The sequence below is a fragment of the Hermetia illucens genome, chromosome 5, assembly GCF_905115235.1.
Source record: "Hermetia illucens chromosome 5, iHerIll2.2.curated.20191125, whole genome shotgun sequence".
NCBI lineage: Eukaryota > Metazoa > Arthropoda > Insecta > Diptera > Stratiomyidae > Hermetia > Hermetia illucens.
The window spans coordinates 26625334-26639794 of NC_051853.1; the positions used below are offsets into that span (position 1 = coordinate 26625334).

The following is a 14461-nucleotide window of genomic DNA, read 5'->3' on the forward strand; positions in this document are numbered from 1 at the left end:
TTCGCTCGATTGGCCAGGAACTGGGTAAGGGCCATAAAACCGTTTGGAACCATTTTCAGAAGATTGTATTCCAAAAAAAAGCTGGATGTTTGGGTGCCACACGAGTTGACGAAAAAAAATCTCTTGGACCGAATCAACGCCTGCGATGGACTGCTGAAACGGAACGAATTCGACCCATTTTTGAAGTGGATGGTGACTGGTGATGAAAAGTGGATCACGTACAAAAATCTCAAGTGAAAAAGATCGTGGTCGAAGCACGGTGAGCCGGCCCAAACCATCGCCAAGACCGGATTGACGGCCAGGAAGGTTTTGCTGTGTGTTTGGTGGGATTGGAAGGGAGTCATCCACTATGAGCTGCTCAACTGTGGCCAGATTCTCAATTCGGTCCTCTACTGTGAGCAACTCGGCCGTTTAAAACAGGCGATTGACCAGAAGCGGCCGGGATTGGTCAGTAGGAATGGTGTTCTGTTTCACCAGGACAACGCTCCGCCTCACACATATTTGATGACCCACCAGAAGCTACGGGAGCTCGGATGGGATGTCCTATCGCACCCACCAAGTCCAAGTGATTACTATCTCTGCCGGTCCATGCAGAACGCTCTTGGTGCTACTAAGTTGGCCTCAAAAGAGGCTTACGAAAATTGGCTGTCTGAGTTTTTTGCATATAGGGGGGGGGGGGGGGGGGGTTGTATTATTTTTATATTATATATTTGAGTTAAATCGGATAATTCTAAGTATGTTAAATAAAGCGTTAAAATTGGATCACAAATACGACATTACTTTTTCCCCAATCCAATATGTCAAGAGACAAACTTTCAGTTTCAGTGAGTCTACTTCCATGTTTATGTTGAGAGATCCTCCTATATAACGGAAAAAGGTATGATAATGCTATTAACCTGGACATGATTGGATATGAAATTATATGCTCCTGACGCGCGGTTGAATAGGCAACAAGCCTGGGCAATGTTCTTACGATGGTCCTGGTAGAGATAAAAATAATTCTTCATCATTCAGTCAAGTGTTTGTTGAATATTCTACTATCCTTGACAGCCTCTTCAGATATCTTGCAAGGCAACCAGGATTTTTTATGAAAATTCAAGTAGAGTTCTTTTCCTATATATTTTTTTCGAGTTGGTGCTGAACCTTTTAAAAGAATTGTGTTTTTTGTTTCCTCCTCTTAATCTCCCCTTGTTTTTCACTAATGAGGCAAGTTTGTTGCTGACGGATCAGCCAGTAAGTGCTACATTGCTGAAAGCATATTTACTATAAACAAATGAGAAAAGTAGGAGCAAATCTTCAGAAAAGGCTTCCAGCAAACCCGCGTACATTTCATTATATGAAAGTGGAATGTAAATATCCTTGAAATGTGTTTGACTGGCAAATTTACTTTAAAACTTTTCTAAGACATGGAAATAATGTTGTTTGTTTTCTAACAATCAATATCTGAAATATTCATGCGACAGAATGATAATGTCGTTAGGTCGTTATTTATAGATGGCTCCATGCGTTTATAATAATTACACATACATGTGTATATAATTCTAGTTGCCCATAGCTACCTATTCTAGCAAATTATGCTCGCAAATATGTATCAATTGTATGGTATTCTCTCGTAGACAAAGCCTACCGCAATAAGGCTTGGCGTCATTGCAGAGGCTGCCATCCTGCAAACATAAAAGCCGCCCTCATTAGGTAGATTTGTAATTAATGGCCCCATTTTCTCATCAATCATTTTCAAATGCAAATTATGGATGTCAGGCATCTGCGTATTGGAATTGAAAACTAAATGCGCCTTTTTAGTATTCACCTGATTTATTTCCCTTGAAGTACCTGCTATCAATGCTTTTCAGAGTTCTAAATACCCAGGAAAATGGGGAAAAGTTATGAGAACGGTTTGATAAATATAGAATGTCCTCCTTACGCCCTTTGCACTTGATTTTCAATCTCTTTTCTATCCAAGAGCTTTCTGTAGGCTTGTCTTTTCAACTAAAGATACTTTGCGAGAAATACGCTCAGAATCAAAGGTCGAAATGCGGTACTATAATTGGTTATTAAACCCGGAATTTCACTCTTAAATCTAATCGTACGCTAAAGGACAATATGGTTAGCATCGCGTTTGCCTGCAATTATTACTGCAATTTGGTTTCACAACTGAGTTGATCAGTATACGATATTCTAGTCAAGATACATTTAAGTTCCTCTGAACATTGAACCGCGATCGTCCTTGGCGATAGCCTAGAGCTCTTTTACTAAACCATCTGCATAGATACATATGTCCTTTGAAATATGGAAAATTTGACAAGACATGGCACGAAACTTAGCAAACTATGTTCAAATCTAAAGTCACTCGCCTTCACCAAGTATCAGTTTTGACATAACTCGTAAAGCAGGGGAGAGTATGGGTTGGAAAATGGGAACTTATTTACGAAAACCACCCATCCTCAAAAACTGAGAAAAAAAATGTAATATTATATTTTTTTGGAAATTTAATGCAAATTCCAGTTTTGCAATAACATGTCCTTTAATATGGAGTGTCACACTGGAAAGTTTAGTGAAAGTCGTACTATAATTTCGTAATAATAACCACAGATGAATGCGGCCTCGTTCACGTGAAATTGGACTCAAAGATTATTACGTAAAATAAACCTTCCTTGCTTGGTTGTCAAGCTCCCGGTTTCAACGTGTTCTGGGTATGAAAAGCTTCAAGCCCAATTCGAAAGTTACAAAACTTTGATCGATTATGTATGCCATTCGGGGTTTCTGAATTCGGTAGACCATACACCAGGTTGTTCAATAAGTTTTGCGGTTCGATAAGGTAACCCCATTTTTAAGGTTTTGTTTGCAAAACAAAACCTTATTAAAATGGGTTCAATGTCTCTCTGTCGGTCTGTCTTTTTTTTTGTTATCGTTGGAAGGTGGAAAGGTTCAAAACCTACTTCCGGTTCCTGCCATACAGTTATGTGAGACTTCTACTCACTAAAACTACCTCCTTCTTCTTCCACTCTCCCCACGGGACTGCTATAAGCATTGCATCGTGGGGCTGGATCAGTTCTTAACTGCGGCGCATTATTGTTCGCTCCCTTTCTTGCTTTCTTCGCAGTTCTTCATGCCTTAGCTGTTGATGAATCATTTTCAGCTCAATTACCACTTGATTCCAAGCCTCCGTTGATTCCAACATAAACTCCGCTATATTTCCAGGTGTTAAGCGACTGTCTGCGATCGCCTCCAGCCTAGGTTGGTGTGCTGTAAATCTTGGGCACTCAAATACAACATGCTCCGCATTCTCAGCCACGTTACCACATCTTGGGCAGCATGGTGACTCGTCGTGTCCAAATCGATATAGATAAGCCTGATAACCTCCATGTCTACTTAAAAACTGTGTTAGCTCGTAACTTAGTTCCCTGTGATTCCTTTTCATCCATCTTCGAATGTGTGGAATGATACGGTAGGTCAAACGACCAGTTTGTACCTCGTTCCATCTCTTTTGCCATTTTGCGATGGATTCCCGCCGTGCTAGTTGCCGTCGAAGTACAATAGACTCACCAATTGCTTACATTTTGTCATAGAGACGCCGACCTTCATCCGCCAAGATATCTATGGGGATTGTCCCTGCCAGTACATATGCTGCTTCTCCTCATGTCGTTCGATAAGCACTGCATACCCGGAGTGCACTTAGTCGATACGCCATTCCTAGTTTTCAGCAGTTTGATTTGTTTTCCAGAACGGTTGCCCAAACTGGAGCTGCGTAGAGTAGCACGGAACTAACTACCCTTGAAATAAGACGACGTCGACTTTGTCTTGGTCCACCAATGTTCGGTAGTATCCTCGAGATCGTTACAGCGATGGAAGACGCTTTATTTGCAGCGCACTCAATGTGTTTTTTAAAGTTGAGTCTTTTGTCAATCATTACTCCCAAATATTTAAGCGACTCTTGGGAGTAAATTGTTTTTTCACCAACTTTAATTTTCACGGTCGTGTCTTTCCTTCTTTTGCTGATGAGCACTAGTTCCGTTTTATGTTCAGCAAGTGATAGACCGGACTTTTTCAACCAGGAATTGATCTCCCATATCGCTTCATTTGCATAGATTTCGATCTCATCTAAGCGTTTTGTCACTATTGTTACCCCGATATCGTTCGCAAAGCCAATAGTTGTCACGCCGTTAGGAAGACGAAGCGTCAGCACTCCATTGTACATAATTAACCACAGTAAGGGACCTAAGACAGACCCCTGTGTTACGCCGCATATCATTGGGAATAATTTCTGTCCATCGTCCGAGTCGCAATACAATCTTCTTCCAAGAAGAAATGCACCAACGATACGTACAATGTACTTTAGAGCCTCTAGTTTGGCTAGAGCCTCTACGATTTTCGCCCACTTTGCAGTGTTGAATGCATTTTTTACATCGAGTGTCACCACTGCGCAGCATTTGTCATCTTGTATTGCAGCGCGAGCCAGGCCAGTCACCATGTTGATTGCATCGATAGTTGATCTCCCCTTACGAAACCCGAATTACTTGCCGGATAGGCCTCCTTCCTTTTCCGCAACAGAAAGCAACCTGTTATATAATACTCGTTCAAATAGCTTACCAATGGTATTGACCAAACATATCGGTCGATATGAGGAGGGGTCTACCAATGGTTTACCTGGCTTCGGAATAAATATCAACTTTTGCAGCTTCCATTGCTCGGGGAATTCTCCTTCTCTAAGGCATGCCGTAAAAACTTTGGCAAACATACCTGGTGCTGACCCGGCTGCCACCCTCAGGGCGATATTCGGGATTCCATCTTCCGTCTGTCTGTCTGTCTGTCATAGGCACTTTTCTCAGAAACGGCTATACTGATTGACACGAAATTTGGTGAGAAGACCCCCAGACATGCAGTGAGTGATATCCTTCTACGTTGAGATTTAGGGGGGTCCCCACACATGTAAAAGGGGGGGTGTAAAAATTTTTTTCACCAAATATAGTCATGTGGGATATCAAATGAAAAGTCTTAATTAGTACTTTTCGAAGCCGGTATTAGTTTTGGGATTTGTTTAAAAGGCGGGGAGTGGGAGGGGTGGAAAGTGATGATTTCTTTAACGGTCCCATTCTCTCTCAGAAACTACCCAACCGAAAAATCTGAAAAAAAAATCATCAAGCTGCCTCTATATGGTGCCCAGGCATCAAAATACTCTCCATATCGATATCCGGTTAAATTAAGTTAATAATAGTATATTACCATATTTTTGGGAAAATTGAGTAAAACCCCCCTTAAGTTTACCTCAGAGTAATAATATATATAGTTGGTAGTACCATAAAATGCAATATGAAGCATATTATCTCCAAGTTTGATCAAAATCATATTATTAGTAACAAAGTTACAGTAGCTCAAAGTTGTCTTTGCCGTATAAATTTACAACCCGAAGTACTAAATCTGACATGCTAAATGCGTATTCCTAACGAGCTACGTACAAATGGGATAGTTCTACACTCAAATATACTCACACAAGAAGCAAACAAAACTTTGCATACCTGAAGCGTCCAGCTTCCGGTATCCCGACATGTTTTGGTTTGAAATACACTTTATTGGTCAGTGTAGTCTCCGTGAACATCAATATACCTGTTCCAATGAGAATCCAATTTCTGAATTCCATCCCTGAAGCGAGAATCTGGCAGGGCTGAAAAATACGCTTCTACAGCTGTCATAACACCTCATCATTTGATGAAAAACGCTTTCCACGCATGCATGTTTTAGGATTGCAAACAGATGGAAGTCGCTGGGAGAAAACACGGGGGATGCTCCAACAATTCGCACTTGAATTCATGGATTTTAGCCATTGTCAAATTGTTCGTGTGACACGGTGCATTGCCCTGATGAAAAGGAGTTTTTTCTTCTGCAAACCTGATCTTTATTCACAAATTTTTTCCTTCAGCTGGTCTAAAAGACTAAACTAATATTCAGAATTTGTTTTTTTACCAGTTTGCAAAAAATCCATTAACAAAATTCCTTTCGCATCCCAAAAAACTGATTCGAACACCTTCTTGGCTGATTTCTGGACACGAACTCGTTTCGGAGTCGGAGAACCAGGTTCACTCCACTCTTTGCCTCTTATTTTGACTCAGGCTCATGATGGTAGACCCAAGTCTCACCCATACTGATAAATTGATCCACACTATTTACTTTATCCCTTCGAAAACACTCTAAATGTTGCTGAGAAAGTTGCATTCGAATGCGTTTTTGTTCCATTGTTAGCGAATGCGGCACCCATTGTGCCCAATAATTCTGTCAAAATATTGCTTACACTGCTCAATGAGATGCCTGGGGCTTGACGTGGATCGTCTTCGAGGCTTATACGACCACATCTAAAGTCAACAACCATCTTTCTACTGTACTAATTGAAAGCAAACAGTCCTTATACACTTTAAATATTCGTTCATAAATTTTCTTTGCCCTTAAACCTTCCAAAAATGAAAATTCAATCACTGGGCGATACTTGATTTTTTTCATTGTAAAACATACTGTGACACGTCAATACTAAATGGCTTGTAAACAAAAAATGAGTTGACAAATTGAAATGAAACTTCACATATGTTCATATGAAGAGTGTACCAACATAACAAAAAAAATTGGGCTAGTAGCAGTGCCTTCTCTTATCGATCCACAAAGCTTATTGAACAACGTTTGTACTACACATATCCATAGTTTTACTTATTAATAATTGCTCCCCCTCCGCGTGTATCTTCAGTCACTACTAACTAGCATCAACTTGAAAATTCAGAAACATACTGCGTTATTTTCCTGACGATTATCAATCTTTTCGCAGTGGGGGCTCATTTAGGGTGCTTTTCCGAAGAACCCGGGCGAAACGTGAATCTAGCCGACTATCAAACCCTTGGGGGTATGCCCGCGAATAGAAAATGCTGAAGCTCTGCCCAGATCGACATAATTCTTCAATAAAAATAATGCGATAAGGGATCATTATGAAATCTCAAACAAACAAAAAACAGTAAATTTGAACAAAACTAAACCAAAGTTTTGAAATAGAAAGGGACCTCTGATCTTATCAATGGATCTGAGAGACTAAATCCTTAATGGACTTGTTGAGATAGAAGCCTACACCTGGATAAGTATCAGTCGGGAGTATCTAGGTAAAATACTGACTTTCGGAAAGCACCATCTGTGAAAACCGCCCAGAGAACCGAAATCCCTACTGAGGCTATAGAAGGAAGCGTAAGGAAGAGATAACTGGTTAAAGTTGAACGTAGACTTTTTGTGGCGGTCGCATCTTGTCAGCTCAAACTGGAGTGAAAAACAATGGAAAATCAACCATAAGGTCTTCATTTGTAACCTCTTCTTCTTTTTCTTCAGCCTTTGTCCCGTTCACAAGCGAGGTCGGCTCGTCGTGATCGGCTTCGCCATTTGGCTCTATCGAATGCCTGATCTGGGTGCAATCTCGAGGCTTTCAAATCCCCATCCAGCGTATCAAGCCACCGTTGCTTAGGTCGGCCTTTTGGTCGTTTACCATCGACTTCGATGTTCAGACCAATCTTTGCAAGTGAATTCTCGTTTGCACGAATTGCGTGACCATACCATCGAAGACGCCTCTCTCGCAACTTTTCCACGATCGGTGCAACCCCATAACGATCGCGGATATCCTTATTTCGGATGTAACCTAAACGTGTGACGCCACTAGTCCAACGTAGCATCTTCGTCTCCATTACCGCAAGACGTTCATTGTCTTTTATGGTCGGCCAACACTCAGAACCATAGAGAGCGACTGGACGGACGACATTGCGGTAAATTTTAGATTTGAGACGTTCATTGTTACGTCAATCACAAAGGACACCAGTTGTGGAACGCCACTTCATCCAGGTTGCGTTAATGCGTGAAGCAATTTCATAACGCAGCTCTCCATTGGCTGATAGCGTTGACCCGAGGTATTTAAATCGCTTAGTTCTGGGCAGATCACTGCCGCTGACAGTGATTGTGCCTGTTTTATGGGGATCGGTCGTCAAAAATTCAGTTTTGTTTAAATTCAATCTAAGACCATGTTGCATGAGGCGATCATTCCATTTTTGAACAAGTTGCTCGAGATCATTTTTGCTATCAGATGCTAGGAAAACATCATCTGCATAAAGCAGTGTGTAGGGCGCTGGACGTTGGATATCCCGTGTGACGGTGTCCATAACAAGGACAAAGAGGAGTGGTGAGAGGGCACTTCCTTGATGAACTCCAACAGAGACACGGAGCGGCTTTGATACACCCGCCATACTTCGAACTTTACTTTTCGGATCGTGGTAGAGTAATTGAACCCAGCGCACGAGTTCTTCTGGCACGAAGTTTTGTCGTAAAGCATACCAGATGAGTTCGTGTGGTACACGGTTAAACGCTTTCTCTAGATCCAGAAAGGCAATGTAAAGAGGGCGATGCTTCTCACGGTGTTTCTCCATGAGTAACCGCGCAGCGTGTATTGCGTCAGTAGTTCCGCAGTTCTTGACAAATCCGGCTTGATTCACGGTTATTTCAACGATTTCGCGAATACGGTTGTCAAGAATGCGTTCAAAAATCTTCATGGTATGGGAAAGTAACCGGATCGGACGGTAATTTGAACATTCTGCTGACTACCTTTCTTTTCCATATTGGAACAGTGGTGGTTGTTTTATTGCCTCCTCGACTTCAGTTGCGCTGACTGGTGGAACTGCTCCAAATGTCGGCAATGATTGTGGAAGTGGAGGATGAGCAAATTCTTCATTTGTAACCGATGCTATCGAAGTCGAGGGATGAATCTCCAATTATAACACCATTTGATAAAGGCTGCAAAATTAAGCAGCACGGACAGCTTATGAAGGAATTGCTCTTAGCTATAAAGACTGCGTCATTGCAAAGCACCTAGCTTTGTTTCAAGTCGTCGGTTTTTGTCTATTGCTCAATTGTAAGACTGCCTTAATAAGGAACTTCAAAAATCCCGGATTTGCGCCGAGGTCCACCAATTCTATATCCTACGCCATCGCTCCATCTCAGGCATAGTCTGCCTCATCTTCTTTTTCTACAATAGTCATTGCCATTATAGACTTTCCGGACTGGATCATCATAAGTGACCTGCCCACTGTAACCTATTGAGCCGGATTTTATCCCCAGCCTAACGCTCATGGTCCATCTTCCATGTAGGGGACCAATAATTCCTCGGAAGATTCTTCTCTCGAACACGGCCAAGAGTTCGCAATTTTTCTTGTTAAGAACCCTAGTTTCCGAGGAATACATGAGGACTGACACGATCATTGTCTTAAACAGGACCCTATGGTGAGACGTTTCAAGCGGAACAGTTTTTCTAAGCTGAAATAGACTGTTGGCTACCAACAATCGTGCGTCTTCCTAGCTGTTATCAGTTGCGATTTTCGCCGTTATATAGGGGAAATTATTAACGGCTCAAAGTCGCAGTCTCCTATCTTTATTCTTCGCGTTTGGCCAGTGCGGTTTGATGTTGTTGGTAGGTTGGTTTTTGGTGCTGACGTTGCCACCATATATTTATTCTCGCTTTCATTGATGTGCAGCCGAAGATCTCACATTAGTTGCCGCCTGGTCGATCTGGATGAAGGCAGTTTGTATGTCTCGAGTTGTTCTTCCTATGATGTCGATATCGTCAGTATAGGCCAGTAGTTGGGTGGACTTAGAAAGAATCGTACCCCTCATATTTACCTCAGCATCACGGATCACTTTCTCGAGGGCCACCTTAAAGAGGACGCATGATAAGGTATCCCCTTGTCGTAGATCGTTGTTGATGTCGAATGGTCTAAAGAGTGATCCTGCTGCTTTTATTTAGCCTCACACATTGGTTAAGGTCAGCCTAGTCAGTCTTATCAATTTCGGCGGGATACCGAATTCTTTCATGGCCGTGTACAGTTTTCCCTGGCTATGCTATCATAGGCGGTATATTCCGACAGTTTTCCATCGCCTGCCGCACAGAGAAAATCTGATATGTAATTGATTTGTCTGGAGTGAAGCCTCTTTTGGTATGGGTCAATTATTTTCTGGGCGTATGGAGCTATCGGGCCTAGCGAGATAGAGGAGGATATCTTATAGCTGGTACTCAGCAATTTGATACCTCCAGAATTACTGAACTGCGTGATATCCCCCTTTTTATGTATGAGACAGATAATGCCTCGTTGCCAGTCGTCATGTCCCATACTTTGAGCATCAGTTGGTGTAATTGGTCGCCTCCATATGTAGCCAATTCGGCTGTAATTCCATCGGCTCCTGGCGACTTATGGTTTTTAAGCCGATGAATGTACGCTGGTGGCAGTATTTGCCCGTCGTCTTCAGTTGGTGGGAACTCCAACCCGCAGATATTTTGGTTGTTGAGCAGTTCATCAAAAAATACTCAACCCATTCCTCCGATATGCCCATTCTGTCAGAAATCAGATTTCCCTCTTTGTCTCGGCAGGATGAACATCGAGGTGCATAAGGCTTCATCCTGCTGACTTGTTGGTAAAACTTGCGCGTCTGGTGCGGTTACTCCCTGTACTATCATCCCTCGATTCATTAAAAAAAAATGCAGAGCCGAGAGCACAGGGAACTGGCTAGTAGCACAACCATCATCAAACGCTCTGTCCTCTTGAGCAAAACGTTATGCTTGCTTCATATCTGAATCGAAGTCCACATAGGTCGAATGGTTCAACGTTCCCTTTAAGAGGCAAACCGATCTTTCCATTCACTAAACCAGGACCCACGAGGTCAGTAAGGTGTGACGCGTTCAATCAGTATAATGTGAACATGTATCTTGAAAAATCGTGACTGACTACCAAAATTTTCCACCATGGCATATTTGCAATAAAGAGGAAGCAAGGATTTCTAGAGTATTAAAACTATCAACAACGGTTGCAATGAAGGAATCGAAAGAGGCCTAGTCTGTCATATTAGCTGAAAGAGGCGAGTCAATCATTCGAGAAATGTGCTTGCTCCATATTTGTGTTGTGGTGGGGGTGTTTCTGTTTTTGTGTGCGTTTCAAAAAAGGGACAAGTTCTTCAAAGGAAAATGTCAACATATTACTAAACCCCCAGTCAAATATGATCCTTTCAAATCTGGACTTATGCAAGAACCGTGGAGTAACTATAGTGATATTTCAGCTTAAGTTTAAGGATCGAGGAATTTCTAAGTCCGGCATTCACTTATTGGCGGACCAGACCAGTAAGAAATCCCTCGATCCTTAAACAAAATTTCAGTTTAGCCTCGGCTGGGGTAGGCCTAAAAATTTTACAAGGCGGATTTGTGTTCGTTATAATTCATAGACATGACGAGTTTTTTGATGAATAGAAGGGAGCAAATACCACCTTGTAACCACTTCGGTCACATTGCCCCCAGGACAAAGGTGAGACTGCGTCTGATGCGTTACCTCTACTCTGGACGAAACCACAAGTCGTAAATTTGGCGACTTGGGTGCTTGCCCAAGAATGTTAGAGTTAGATAAAAACCAATCCACGGAAGACTATAAACATTTACGACATGGCAACCATCCGTCGAGAAATATTCTTGACTTTTTTGCGCGTAGCTATTTCAAGTTCGGTATCTCCAGAAAGCAAATCCGCTATACTCAAAGATACTCGAAGAAAGCAGTAATAGGAGGCGGTTCACTATACTGTTTGTAAGGGATGGCCTCATTGTAGGTATACTTGTAATGATCCTCAGATATATCTATTGTTATAGCGAGGAAGAATGATGATAAAGTAACCAAAGGTTAACTATACCTAAAATTTAACGCTAGATACCGTGGTTCAAGCGATTGTTTGGTTTTCGATCATGTCTATCTGCATTTCATTGAATGAGATCGTAGACTTCCTAATGGAGATGGGCAGGTGAAATGTAGTATTACAAAAGTGATATCACCTTAAACTGTGATATCACAATATCATCACCGAGCGCGAACTAAACATTACAACATCACCTAACATTACCGCATTACCAAGCATCACCGAATTACCGTATTACAAAAATGATGTTGTAATATAACATCATCTAACATTACCGTTTTTGGTAGCAATAGTCGCGGTGGCAGTTGTCGATGAGCGCTCGTTTATATGTCGTCTGCTTATTCCTGTGTGTATGGCATTGGTTTACTTTTGCTATTACAAACGGCCGAGGGAAATATCGAGTGCTGATGCTGATGAAATAAATGCAGGCCAAATTATTCCAGTAGTAAGTAATATTTGGTACTATGGGTTACCAAATGTTAATATTTAATGTTGATGTTAGAACATCATATGTACGGTAAGGGTAATGAGAGTTGTGGTTTGTGATGTTACTTTGTAATATCATCTTTTTCAAAATGTGGTATGATATCCAATTACATACTAAAGTAATGTTTAGCGCACCTTCACTTCCTTAGAAAAACAGGACCTACTCCCCTTTGAAATACATGCATAGTGCAGCAATCACAATAAACATGGGTAGTGTGTAAGGAAAAGTAGGTCTTTAATTCGGTGGTCACCTCATCGATCTCCAACTGAAAAATGCAATGCAGCAGTTCCGCTAAAGTTTCTAGAGATGGTATCTATGGAAACAGGACCTTAAATCAGAATGCAACTATCTGCATGAGAAAAGAAAAGGATCCCTACTTAGACATCAGGATATAAATATCAGAAGGCGATCAAGTAAGTTACTAGAAAATCCTCTCCGGATTCCTTCAGCACCCACAGCCGAACTCCTTCGTTATCTCTAACACCAAACCACTATCGCTGAAATTTATGGTGTGTGCATATTCAAATTATTCTGCATACTAATTAGCAGCTAAAATATGCATAAGCTTATTTAAGTTTAACTACTTATGATGTCTTCCACGCTGAAATCTCACTTAACTCGGAAACAACGAGAAAAGAGCACTTTGTTCCTATGTTTCGTCATTCACTCGCTACGTGGCTTTGACACAGAAAGGAGCACTTGCCATGTTAAATACCGCCGCCATCTCATGTGCATTAATATTCAGTTGAGGGCATAGACGTCTCCAAGTGGTATGTTAGTTATGGGGCTCGTGCTCCAAGGACCCGGGCATCGACATGGAGGCTGCCGGGTTTTTCAAGAATGTCTCTGTCGGCACTGACAAATAAAGTGTTTCTAGTATGAATACAAAGTGAAAGCAAATATCAAAGCATGGCTCGGGTCCTTGTTATTCAGTAGAACAATCAGATACTAATTAATTAGGGAAGTTTTTTGAGGACTTCGTTCGTTGTCAAATAAAATTTAATCGTCTTAGGATTTACTTTGATCGAGAGTTTAATGAAAAAATTGCTGAAAAAATAATACTCTGTAATAAAAGTCGTTGACAATGCCTGAAGATTGGATGGCTTATGTGCGCTGTCATGTGGGCAAAAGGATATTTACAAAGTCGTGCGCCTTTTCATAGAGGAGTGGGTGTTCTTGTGTAGCATGTACATGGAATAGAAGTGGATAATTTGGTATAGACTTTCCTATCAGAATATGGTGCTCATCTTTATTAGCGGTGCAAGTCGTTCGTTCATTGTGTGGAGGGATTTAGACGTCAGTTGCTGCTATTTAACCTTATTCCATAAGTCTGGGTAATAGCAGATTTGTTTCCATTAGAATTGAGTGATTTCAGAACGCTGGGCAACACGAGTGACGCCCATTAAAAACTCGGGAGAGAAGAAACTGAGGAAGAGGCTGCCCGAATGGTTGGACGAGTCAACCGACCAGCAAACAACTAAGAGAAAAAACGGCTCCACTCCCAAAAAAGTGCAGCAAGTAAGAAGAACGGTTCAAGCTATTTGTGAATCTCATTTAGCCGCAATTCCAGGAAGAGGGTGTGAACCCCCTATGTAGAATGTGGAAGTCTGGGGAAAGGTGGGCTCTCGGAGAAAGAGAGATAGGAGGAGGATACGACCTGAGGTTTTCATTATCTCCAAGCGTGGCGAAGAGTCATACGCTGACAAGAGAGTGAAGGCAAACCCTGAACTTTCAAATTTAGGAGTAATGTTAGCCGCATTAGATGGTTCCAGAAAGGAGATCTTATGTTGGAGTTGAAGAACTCCAAGGCTATAACGGCAGATAAATTCTCGAGTCAAATTGAAAAGTTCTTAGGACAGGGAGTCGAACTCAGGACTAGATACTGGAGATCTTTATTGTCTGCAAGGATATAATGAGGTCACCACGTAGGAGGAGGTTCGTGAGGTTTTGGAAAAAGAGCTCGACCTGATTGGACTTCAATAGTCAGCAGTAAAGGCGCTATGAAAAGCCCAGTCTACCAGTGGAAGCAGAACTTAAACTGTTGGCAGCAGGGAGAGTAAAAATAGGCTGGGTTATGTGTCGCCTTAGAGAGTAGGTGTCGCTGAAGCGGTGCTTTAGATGCCTTGGTTTTGATCACATCGTGAAGGCATGTTCCAGTGCCGATGACGCATCGAAACTATGCCGGAAATGCGGAGCGGAGGTCCACATCAGTAAGGACTGTAGAGCAGACCCAAATTGCCAACTGTA

At 41.8% G+C, this 14461-nt stretch overlaps 2 protein-coding genes across 2 annotated transcripts in view; one reads left to right on the plus strand and one right to left on the minus strand.

Moving 5' to 3' along the window:
- The window catches only part of LOC119658228 (protein artichoke), a 517332-nt gene that overhangs the window by 191958 nt on the left and 310913 nt on the right, over window positions 1–14461 (plus strand). The window lies entirely within an intron of this gene.
- The window catches only part of LOC119656993, a 176898-nt gene that overhangs the window by 35832 nt on the left and 126605 nt on the right, over window positions 1–14461 (minus strand). The gene's annotated exons all lie outside the window — the stretch shown is intronic.